Source organism: Myodes glareolus, chromosome 2 (assembly GCF_982192425.1).
Source record: "Myodes glareolus chromosome 2, mMyoGla1.1, whole genome shotgun sequence".
Classification (NCBI taxonomy): Eukaryota; Metazoa; Chordata; class Mammalia; order Rodentia; family Cricetidae; genus Myodes; species Myodes glareolus.
The window spans coordinates 55,747,564-55,760,107 of NC_142027.1; the positions used below are offsets into that span (position 1 = coordinate 55,747,564).

Below are 12,544 nucleotides of genomic sequence, written 5' to 3' on the forward strand. Positions count from 1 at the left end.
TTCCATTGCTGTAGCAGGTCACGGCCCCATAAATTTATTGCAATATTTGCTATATATGGCCTTAATCTTCCTATTTGCCCTTCAGGCCCTATGCATTCCACCCATCTTGTGCTTTGTTTTACACGAGATAGGGTTCCAATTCCCAGGAACTGAACATCTACCTCATGAAGAGGCCAATTCGGATGCCAGGATTCTGGAGTAATTATACTTACATCCGCACCTGTGTCTAATAAGCCTTCAATAAAAATGCCATTTATACAGACTCTTAGCTTTGGTCTTTGATCGTTAATATACGTTTGCCAAAATATACGTTTACTCTGTCCTCCTGAATTTTTTGACTCATTCTCCACATGTAATTCATCATTTAGACCAGTATTACTTTTTACGGCAGACATTGGAGTTTTTAATTTTCTTGGTGAGACACATTTTCGACTGTAACTGGGAATGACTGGGCCACTTTTGGCTTGGGGGCCTGCGAGAGGCCCCTCAAGGAGTTTCCCGATGGTATCGGGTTGCCTTGTCTGTCTGTTGTTGACCTGCATTCGTTGGACCAATGTCGGCCTTTACCGCATCTTCTGCATATACCTGAAGGCTAAGATCTCCTACTTTTGTCATTCCCAGAGGAGATATTATTCCTAGGATTTCTTTGCCTGCAATCCCTTTTCAGATGTCCTAATTTGCCACAATTAAAACACCTGGTAGTTTGATGTCTCCTCATAGCTTTGGAAATCGCTTCTCCTACCCAGGATTCATCGTTATAGCTAAACATCTCAACATTCATTGTATGCTGTATCCATTCTTCCATTGGTGCTGATCTAGATCTTAAAGGCCCAATTATCTTTTTACATTCAGTATTTGCATTTTCAAAAGCTAGAGATTCAAGAAGTATTCGTCTAGCTTCTGGGTCTGTTACCCCTATGTCCAGAGCCTTAATTAATCTTTGCACAAAGTCAGTAAAGGGTTCTCTCTGTCCCTGCCTAACCCTGGTATATGATTCGACCCTTTTTGCTGGATCTTGTATTCTATTCAAAGCATTCAAGGCTGCTTTGTGACATAAGGACAGCACTTCTTCATCATAAAGAGCTTGGACCTGTGGATCAGCATATGCTCCTACACCAAGAATTTGATCTTGGGAAACCTCCACACCTTTTGCTCTTCCTTGCTGTTCCATATGTTTGGATTCTTCTCTGAAATAAATTCCAAACATCAAGGAAGGCCCATCATCTAAAACTGCAGACACTAGCTGAGAGAAATCATGGGGGGTAGCTCTGACATTAGAAGCCCAAGTCCTTATCATTTCCATAACAAATGCAGAGTGCAAGCCAAAGTTAACGACAGCTTGCTTAATTTCTTTTAAATCATTCATTGCTATTGGTGTCCATCTAGCTTCTTTAACTCCCTTTGAGCCTTTGGAAGTTAACCCTTTGTCAGAATAAATTACAGGGTATGTTGTTAGGACCCTGGGTAAGCCAGTTCTAACAGCTGGTGGTGGCATTGTATCCTGTCCTTGTGCCTTCTTACTCTGTTCACCAGCTCCAATAGTTTCTTCAATCATTTCTAATCTTTTTATCATTGTATCCCTTAAATCCTGAATCTCCTGACCTACCCGTGTTTCTAGTAATTTCACTAAGGTATCAGTTTTTTGGTTCCCATTCTGGAGGTTCATTCTATCTGTTACCGGCGGTTGGCTGAAGGAGCTGAAGGAACTCCCACAGCAGGAACAAGTTCGTCAGGGCAACCACCGAGGGACCCTCGGAGGCAGAACAAGGATGGACTTGTGTGCCTCCACCGACTTCTTATTGATGCCTCAAATGGGGGTGCAGCCCGTCTCTGTGCAGCTGCCTGAGCCCCTACCCCCTGGAAGCGTGGGCCTGCTTTTTGGACGTGGCTCGCTTACCCTACAGGGATTAATCGTCCACCCAGGTCTCGTTGATAGTCAGCACACTGTTGAGATACAAGCCCTATGCTCTTGCCCTAGTGGAGTTTTTTCCATCAGTAAAGGAGACAGGATAGCTCAACTACTGCTTCTCCCGGCAGACATCCGCCAGAGGCCGGAGAATAAATTAATGGGGTCAACAGGACAGGACTCAGCCTACTTGGTTGTTAGCCTTCACGATCGACCCAAACTGCCCCTTTGGGTCAATGGTAAATGCTTCGAAGGCATTTTGGACACCAGTGCGGACAAAAGTATTATCTCATCGCACTGGTGGCCACGGTCCTGGCCCGTTACCGAGTCGTCTCATGCCCTACAGGGCTTGGGCTACAGTGCAAACCCCACCATTAGCTCCACCAGATTAACCTGGAAAACAGACGAAGGGCAGTCGGGATATTTTACACCATATGTCTTCCCCCTGCCATTCAACTTGTGGGGAAGAGACGTGATGCAGGGCATGGGATTGACCTTATCTAATACATATTCATCTCAGGCCCAAGATATTATGATCAAAATGGGTCATAGGCCAGGAAGGGGCTTGGGACACTCCCAGCAGGGAATACGGGAGCCAATAAATCCTAAACCTAATGTCGACAAACAGGGCCTGGGTTTTTCCTAGGCGCCACTGGGGCAGCACGGCCCATACCGTGGAAAACAGAGACCCCCGTATGGGTTCCCCAGTGGCCACTTCTGAAAAACTGGAAGCAGTGAATCAGCTAATTAATGAGCAGTTGGCTCTGGGACACATAGAACCATCCACCTCTCCGTGGAATACACCCATTTTTGTCATTAAAAAGAAATCCGGAAGGTGGCACTTGCTGCATGATTTGAGGGCCGTTAATGAACAAATGCACCTCTTTGGGCCTGTGCAGCGAGGACTCCCGGTGCTTTCAGCTTTGCCCAAAAATTAAAGTCTGGTAATAATAGATATTAAGGATTGTTTCTTTTCTATTCCATTGCATCCTGCTGATAGGCCTCGCTTTGCTTTTACGGTTCCTTCAATTAATCATATAGAGCCTGATAAGCGTTTTCAATGGAAAACCCTACCTCAGGGTATGTGCCTCAGTCCGACCATTTGTCAGATGTTTGTGCAGGAGGCTCTTAAACCGCTTCGTGAACGGTTTCCATGTTTGCTCGTGGTTCATTATTTGGATGATGTACTTATGTGTCATGAGGACTTACAGGTCCTAAAGGAAGCCTATCCACTGCTCGTTAAAAGTTTACAGCTATGGGGTCTTCAAATAGCCGCTGAGAAGGTCCAGATTGCAGACACTGGCCAATTTTTAGGTTCTGTTATTCTTCCTGAAAAGATTCTGCCTCAAAAAATAAAAATTTATAGGGATGATTTGCGAACGTTAAATGATTTCCAAAAGTTGTTAGGAGATATTAATTGGCTGCGACCGTTTTTAAAAATCCCCTCTGCTGATTTGAAGCCATTGTTTGATATCTTGGAAGGGGATACTCATATTACCTCCCCTCGGGCCTTGACGCCAGCAGCAGAGGCAGCCTTGTTGCTAGTGGAGGAATCCATTAAGGAGGCACAGCTGTGCCGTATTGATGAGACTCAACCATTTGCTCTATGCGTGTTTAAAACAAGAAAGCTACCCACCGCTGTGCTATGGCAGGACGGACCGTTACTGTGGATCCATCCGCATGCTTCTCCTAACAAAAGTATTGATTGGTACCCCGCCGCTATAGCTCAAATTGCCCTTAAAGGCCTTAAAATGTCTGTTAGTCATTTTGGCAAGCACCCAGAGGTTATGATAATTCCCTATACCTCCTCTCAGGTACAAACTTTGGCCGCTGCCTCTGACGATTGGGCCATTTTGGTTACCACCTTTTCAGGGAAAATTGATAATCATTATCCTAAACACCCTCTACTGCAGTTCGCTGCATGTCATCCCATTGTGTTTCCCCGAGTTACATCTTTTGCTCCGTTAAAAGACGGGATGACGGTTTATACAGATGGCTCCAAGAATGGTGTGGGAGCCTATGTTGTCGGTTCTAAAACATATATAAAGAACTTTTCTGCCACCTCGCCCCAGGTGGTGGAATGTATGGTGGTTTTAGAGGTTCTTCAAAGATTTCCTTGTCCCCTTAATATTGTTTCTGATTCTGCCTATGTGGTTAACACTGTTAAATTATTAGAAGCCGCTGGAATTATAAAACCTACTAGTACAGTGGCAGCTCTCTTCCAGAGGATACAGGAGTGCTTACTAAGTAGGAGAGCTCCATTTTTTATCACACACATAAGGGCACATTCGGGGCTTCCAGGCCCAATGAGTTTGGGCAATGACCTGGCTGATCGTGCTACGCGGCTTGCTGCAGTAGCTCTTGCCTCCCCGTTGCAGACCGCTAAAACCTTTCATGATAATTTTCATGTTACAGCTGAAACCCTGCGCAAACGTTTTTCTCTTACCAGAAAAGAGGCTCGCGATATTGTAACCCAATGTCACAGCTGTTGCCAGTTTCTTCCTATCAGACACACTGGCGTGAACCCCAGAGGGATTACGCCCTTGCAAATATGGCAGATGGACGTAACTCACATCACTGCCTTTGGAAAACTTCAGTATGTGCATGTGTCGATTGACACATGCTCTGGCATTATTCATGCCACACCGCTTACAGGAGAAAAAACCTCTTATGTCATTCAACATTGCCTTGAGGCATGGAGTACTTGGGGCAAGCCCACATCTTTAAAAACGGATAATGGGCCTGCCTATACTTCTCAAAAGTTTAAGCAATTCTGTGCGCAGATGCAGGTCACCCACATTACAGGCCTGCCTTATAACCCCCAGGGACAAGGTATCATAGAACGGGCGCATCGCACACTCAAATCTTATCTACTTAAACAGAAAGGGGGAATATTGACAGAGCTGCCCACGACGCCAAGGGTGGCCATCGCCATGGCTCTGTTCACCATAAATTTTTTAAATCTGGATGATAATGGCCAAAATGCTGCAACACGACATTGTTCGGATCCGCAGCGGCCCAAAGATTTGGTTAAGTGGAAAGATGTGCTTTCTAATGAATGGAAAGGCCCGGATCCCATTTTATTGAGATCCAGGGGAGCTGTTTGTGTCTTCCCACAGGATCAAGAAAGCCCATTCTGGCTGCCAGAGCGATTGACCCGAACAGTGAAGAGTGATCCACAACACACGGATTCGCCTGAGGACCTGGCTGCTGCTCCTCCTGCCATTTTGCGGATGGATGACAGAGTACCGATGGAGGACACTCTCAGCTTTCCCGAAGCTGTTACCAGTCAGCCATAGGATGGCGGCGTTTCCTCGATTTTTTACAACCAATAAGACTCTGGGCCCCCTCCCTACCGTCCTAGAGATGATTTATAAGCTTGGCCGTAAGACTCCAGTCCTGGGCCGTGTCTCTCATTCCCCTACTTCAAAGAATGGGTGGGGGTGGAAATGTTTTGGAACAGTCCTATGCTATGGATTAGTGTTTCTCCTCTGGATGGTCTGCTGACTCAAATCCCAAAATCGTAGGGACAAAGTGGTTATTGCACAAGCGTTGGCTGCCCTGAAACAGGGGCCTCTACCGATGTGTGGTTATCTATGCTGAAGCAGTAAGGTTTATGCCAACCAGCTCCTGTACCCCTAGGACAATGGTCCATTGCACAGGGTGGAGTGCTTGGCTTAGCTAGCCCTGAAGGTTGTCGAGCTGAAGAGCATCGCACAGAGAATGGCCCTCTCTGAGAGATATGTCGTTCTGCATAAGGGTTTCCTGTCATATATTCCCTTTCCCAGAAAAATGGCAGAGGGCAGGCCGGATAGGTTCCAGGTGTCATGAACCTAGGGGCAGATTCCGTGCAAGCCCATCGTAATGTTTTCGCTCTGGGAAGTGCGACCTCTATCTTTGCCTTCTGAGGGAGTTGCCTTTCTGCAAAGAAGTAAAAAAAGGGGGATATGTGGAGGGCCGGACCACATTCTCCATTGCTTCTAGGAACAAAGGTAGAGATTGACCTCTGTGACCCCAAGGTGTGGCGGTACACGCCTTTAGTCCTGATGCCTGGGCGGCAGAGGCAGATTGACCTCTGTGACCTCAAGGCGTGGTAGTATACGCCTTTGGTCCCAATGCCTGGGAGGCAGAGACAAGCAGATCTCTGTGAGTTTAAGGTGATGTAGCACACGCCTTTAATCCCAGCGCACGTGCTTGGTAACTCTCTACCGCTGCGTCCCTGCCTACTCCCGAGGCATCATCTGGGATAATGGGCAGTGGACCAATCCAAGAGTGACACGTCAGAAGCGAGGACTGTTTCCTTTATAAGGGCTGGGTTCCCCTCATTCGGGGTCTCCGCCTTGGAAGCTGATGCTCTCCCTCTCAAGAGGCATTAAAGCTTTACTGCAGAAGTATCCTAAGTGCCCCGCGTCGTTCTTGCTGGCGAGACGGTAGCGCGGGACAAACCTCTGGTCTCCATCTTCATCTTCTGTATTTCTTTTCTCAGAGGTACTGTCTGATGAATGTGCATTTTATTTATAGATACTTTGGAACCCAAGCATCTGTTAAAACAACATCTGTAGCTGTATGGTTAGGACCGGGGTAGAAGAAGAGTCATATAAAGTAAGAGAAGAAGCAAACCTGGAGTCAGAGTTGGATTTGTCCACTTATTAATTAGTTCATGCTGGGTAAAGAGCAGGAGGGTGAGTGAAGTGTACAGTAACAAAGATGTGGCCAAAGTGAAGTGAGGAAAGGTCATAAATGAATTTAGAAGACTATTCAGGGGCCAAAGCATTTGGAATTTTGTTATCCCTGGTCAAACAAATAGGATTTAATTTTTTTTATGTAACATCAGTCATTAGAACATAAGTCATTCTTAACCTTCCTAATGCTGCAACCCTTTAATATAGTTCTTCATGTTGTAGTAACCCCTAGTCATAAAATTATTTCATTGCTACTTCATAACCAATTTTACTACTGATATGAATCGTAATGTAAATATCTGATACTTACTTATGTAAATATCTGACCCTTCTGTAACTCTGAGAAGGGTCAAGACCTGCAGGTTAGTTAGAATAATTGAAACAAGATAGTATATTGCCTAATTGATGTTTGAAAAGGTGCAACGGAGTTGCAATAAATATGAACATCGAACTAGAATTCCAATTATTAACAGTATGCCTGTGAATAGAACGTTTTAAAAATATTTGAATAAGTAATTAATAAGAAGACTGTTGCTATGGAAAGAACAGTATAAGACAAACTTAAAGACAAGGGTAACCTATGACTCAGAGAATTGTTTCCTAGGCTTTCACACATGCCTGCATCTCTATAGAAAACTGAAGGGCAATCTGATAGCCTTTAGGTGTGCCTTTGGGGACAGTATATTCAGGAGGTAGCTCTGAGCCATTATGACCACTAAGATAAGGGCTGACACTCTCAATAACACTGTTCTGCCCTTAAAATATACTAAACTGTTTTCTTTTCTCAGTAAAAGAAACTAGAGAGTCTATGTATCTATCGGCCCTTGATCATTGCTCTTCTCTTCCAGCAACTCCATGTTTTGGTTTAGCTGCACTGGGCTGCAGCAATATAGTATACTTATGAATGCATTTTTTTAAATGAGAGATATAAGGTTTTTCCCTAAATAGTTTATAAATTCACAGATATATCACAGCATCTGAGTGAATTTCTATTTTTTATGGTTATTAGCTTTGAGAAATCCACTGTCATTATTAAATAGATAGGAAAAGAATATTCTTATTGTAGTGATGATGGATATATTTAAATTCCTCTTGAGTTGTCAATATTTACTATTTAAAATCATTTTTGGAGTTGGTGAAAATCTTTTCCCATAAAGAACTCAAAAAACTAGACATCAATAAACCAAATACATATCGAAAAAGGAAATTCTCAACAAAGAAATCCAAATAGCCGAAAAAAACACTCAAAGGAGGTGGTAACATATGCTTTTAATCCCTGAACTTGGGAGGCAGAGGCAGCTGGATCTGTGATCCAGGATCCAACCTGATCCATAGAGTGAGTTCCAAGACATCCAGGGTTACAAAGAAAAACCTGTCTTAAACAACAACAAATAATAGCCCCCAAAATGTTCACTATCCTTAGCCATCAGAGAAATGTAAAGCAAAATGAATCTGAGATTTCGTTTCAACCTGATAGAATGGGTAAAGTCAAAAACACAAAAGACAGGTCAAACTGGTGAAATGTGGAGGCAGGGGAACAGTCCTCCACTGTTAGTAGGAGTGCAAACTTGTACATCCACTTTGGAAATCAATATAGCAGTGTCTCAGAAAATTGGGAATTGGTCTATATCAGGACCTAGCTATACCACTCATAAGCATATGCCCAAAGGGCATTCCATCCTACCATAAGAACTTTTGTTCAACTATGTTTATAGCAGCTTTATTTATAATAACCAGAAACTGGAAATAACCTAGATGTCCCTCAATGAAGAATGGATAGAGAAAATGTGGTATGGTTGCACAATGGAGTATTACTAAGCTCTTTAAAAAAATTAAAACATGAAATTTGCAGGCTAAGAATAAAACTAGAAAAAATTCGTTCCAAATTCCACCTGACACAGAAAGACACACATGGTATATATTCAGAAGTGGATGTTGGCTGTAAAGTAAAGGATAATCATGCTACAATCCACAGACCCAGAGAGGCTAAGTAACGAGGAAGGCTCAAGGTGGGACACATGCGTCTCCTTGGGAAGGGGAAATAGAATAGATTTTACTATTGGATTGGGGAGTGAGTGAGTATAGCAACAGGAGGGATCTGGTGGGGGATGTGGGAAGAGAGTATTAAAACAGACGTCTGGAACTGGGAGGACTTTGAAGGGGTTCAACGTAGAAACCTAGTGCAATGAAAACTCCCAGGAATCTATGAGGGTCAACCTAGTGAAGTCTCCTAGTAATGGGGAATATGAAACCTAAACAGGTCACCTTCTGCAACCAGGTAGGGTGTACAGAGGAGGAATTGGAACACCAAGCCAGGCATAATCTTTGACCTACAATTAGTCCTGCTGCATGATGTGCTGGCTAGAAGTGGCACAGAAATTGTGGGAGTGACCAACCCATGACTGTTCCAACTAGAGGCCAATGCCACAAGAGGGAGCCCATTCCTGACACTGACTGGAGGGCCAGGAACCAAAGTAGATAGAACCAAACACAACCATAAAAATGTCAATGAAACGATTACTAATGATACTTTGATATACTCATAGATGAGAGCCTAGCATAATTTTCACCAGAGAGGCTTCATCCATCAACAGATGGGAGCAAATGCAAAGACCCACAGTTAAACATTAGGTAGAACTTGGTTAATCTTGCAAAAGATGGGGATGAAGGAGCTAGAGAGGTCAAGGATACCACAAGAAAACCCACAGAATCAACCAAGAAGGACTCATAAGGGATCACAAGACTGAACCAACAACAATTCTGGAGCCTATATGGGTCTGATCTCAGCCCTCTGTATTTATGTTATGGTTGCACAGCTTGATTTTCTTGTGGGTCTCCTAACAGTGAAAGCGTGGGCTCTCTCTGGCTCTTTTGCCTGCTTTGGGGGACATTTTTCCTTCAGTTGGATTGCCTCATCCGGTTTTAGTATGAGAGCATGTGCCTGGACTCATTGTAACTTGCTATACTGTGTTTTGTTGGTATCCCTAGAAGACCTGCCCTTTACAAAAAGGAAACGGAGGAGGTGTAGATATGGGGAGGGAGGAGGTCAGGGCAGGGGTGGCAAGGGGAGCTGGGAGGAGAGAAAGGGGAAACTGTGGCCAAGATGCAATATATGAGAAAAGAATAAACAAAAAGGAAAAAATATTTTGGTAATCTAAATTTGTAACTGAATTATAGTCTCATTCAGGACCATGAAGGTCAAAATTTCAAGTCCATTGATGTAAATCACAGCTACTTTCAAGCCCATAGGATACTTATTTAATTAACACTTATTTTCTGTTTAGAATTCTTTAATTTTTATAACAGGAAAGTGACATTTTAGTAAGACTCAGTGACATGTGAGAGATGTGGCTTTGTTTTATTATCCAACGATGGGACAGCATGGAAGGAAGTAATCTTGATGAACACTATCTTTGGTATCAGAATAAGAAAGAGTACATGTGTGTACTAAAAGGTTAGAAAATAGTTATTTTTAATTTCCTCCTGTCTGCCTACACCTTGCAAAGTTCTTCTGCACATGGGTTGAAGTTTGCTATTCCAGTTGGTGAACTCCATTAAAAACATGTTATTTGCTTTACTGTATTTCATGCCAAGCAATGTGTGCAAAGCTTTCTGTTCAGTAATGAGGGAATAGGAAAAGGGGAGGATCAGTCCATTTCCCATTCTTCCCATATGTTTCCTAGCCACACATCTCACAAGCCATGCAGGGATGTAATCTGAGGTACTGAAAATGTTTTTTGGCAAGAAGTTTCCCAAGACATGAGTAAAAACATTAAAGACATAATATAGAAGCTGAGCATTGGTGTAAATGAATGTCTCAGGAGGCAGAGGCAGATGGATCTCTGTGAGTTCAAGGCCAGCCTGGTCTACAAGAGCTAGTTCCAGACAGGCTACAAAGCCACAGAGAAACCTTGTCTCTAAAAACCCCAAGAAGAAAGCAGAAAAGAAAAGAGAAGAAAAGAAAAGAAAAAGATATGAGATAGGTGAAAAGTTTTTATTTTTCAAGAAGCAGTATTAACAGTGAATATGAATTCATCAAGGGGATATGAGCCAGGTTGCCAAGTTGAGATTGCAATTTCTTTAGAGTCATCATTTCCAAACTAGGTTCTCAGCCTCCTCATTCTCAGGCCAGTTGGCAGCAGTGGGCGGTGGTCCAGTCCCTACCTTTGCACTGACAGTGGCAGGTATTTCCATTCTGGACATCCTATGATCCACAGCCATAGCCACAGGCACAACCAGTGACAGCCATCCCTGCATGGTCACATGAGACACAGACATCAGCACCTTTAGACTGCAAGAGATGGAAGGTCCCTAACTGTCCTTTCCTCTTAAGAGGCACATAGGTGGATCTAGGTTTTGCGGGGCATAAAGCTATTCAAATTTCAGAATTCTCTTCAAGCAAATGAAATGAAAAAATTACTTAAACTTAAGGATTTGGAAGGAGGAGTTTCACAGTCATTCAATTGATGGCAATCTCATTTTTGTTCTGGTCTCCTGCCCACTAATGTGAGGAATAGATTAGGAAGTGAATAGAGATTAGGAAATAAATTGCCCATGACTGGACAATTAAAGAACAAAAAGGGCTGGCATGTGGGACATGAAGGAAGAAGTGATAGGAAGAATGAACCCAGAGTCCTTCAGTAACATCTTTAAAGAAACTAAAAACTAGAAGGGGACTATGGCACAGCTCCATGGCAGTACAAACCTGAGTTAGGAGAAGGTGGTATTGGGGGATTGATGGGGTGGACACAAGGACACCTTTTTCACACATCCTCCAGCAGAATAGGAGGCTAGTCTGCCCATAGCAGAAATTTTTAGTCACAGGGGAATGACTGAAACCTGAGTAAGAGAAAAAAATGATATTGCCCATGATCTTTCTCAAAATTTCACTTTAAATCTTCCTCTGTCTTAGGAGTGTCATTGTTTCCATAATTAGTCTACTCACTAACTTTTAAGATTTAGTTTCTTCGTTTGTGAATGGAAAGTAATAGAAAGTAAAGTATACTTATCTCTAAAGTGGCTCTAAAACTTAAGTGAACTAACTAAAAGCTTAATATTATACCTGTTTCATTATGTGTCTATAAACTACAGGACCTATCCTCCTTTTCTTCATCCTCATCAAGAACACTGAGTTCTTACCTAGGAGTTCCAAAGGGTAGAGTACTAAGGAAAGCCCTGACTAGGAAGGCAGGGAGGAAGTGAAATGAACAGAGGTTGAGGTCTTATAGTGGGATGCAAGAGACTTTAGGTTTTATTGAGTAGTCAGCATGAGCAAGGATTAGCCTATGGTTTCTCCTACTCATCCCATACCTCCACATTGGAGACGTTTCTTGATTTTTTTTTTTCTTCCAGGAACAAGTCTAAGGTCTCCGCAGTCTTCACTGGGACCATCAGCTGGAGAAGAGAGATGAAGATGAGAAGGCAACAAGTCGCAGTCTTCATCCTGTTGAGGTTGCCAAACCATTGTTAAGTGTAAAAAAAAGTGTATCTACTGTCAAGACGGCAAGTCAGTGGGCATTTGTTCATATAAGGGAGAAATTACAAAGAGAAAGGAATATATGACTGTTATGTTCTGCATGAACCTGGAGTTTGTGAGTAAGTTTGATAAAAGAGAGTCTGACCTGGAAAAATGGCCTTATGATTTGTACTAAAGGTCTTAGATGTGTACTAAAGGTCCCTTCCTGGTATTCAAATACTTGAAACCCATAGGTTTAGTAAAGAAAGTAAACTCATCAGGTTTAATAAAGAAAGCAAAATGATAAATAAATAAACAAGTAAACAATCTAAGGAATACAGATGTGATGCTCAATGCCTATTTCACCAGGTAAAATAGGATTATATTAACTGGGGAGTTAGAAAAACCAAACTCAAAAAACTTGATTCATCAGGACCCACAAGACTATTATAGGACATTAGTGGCATTGTATATGTCCCTTGGTGGCATGGGATCCATGAG

At 42.9% G+C, this 12,544-nt stretch overlaps 1 pseudogene; it reads right to left on the minus strand.

The window, feature by feature from the left end:
• Positions 1-10,711: 10,711 nt before the first annotated feature.
• Positions 10,712-12,030, minus strand: LOC125413182 (resistin-like gamma pseudogene; annotated as a pseudogene).
• Between the last annotated feature and the right edge of the window lie 514 nt (positions 12,031-12,544).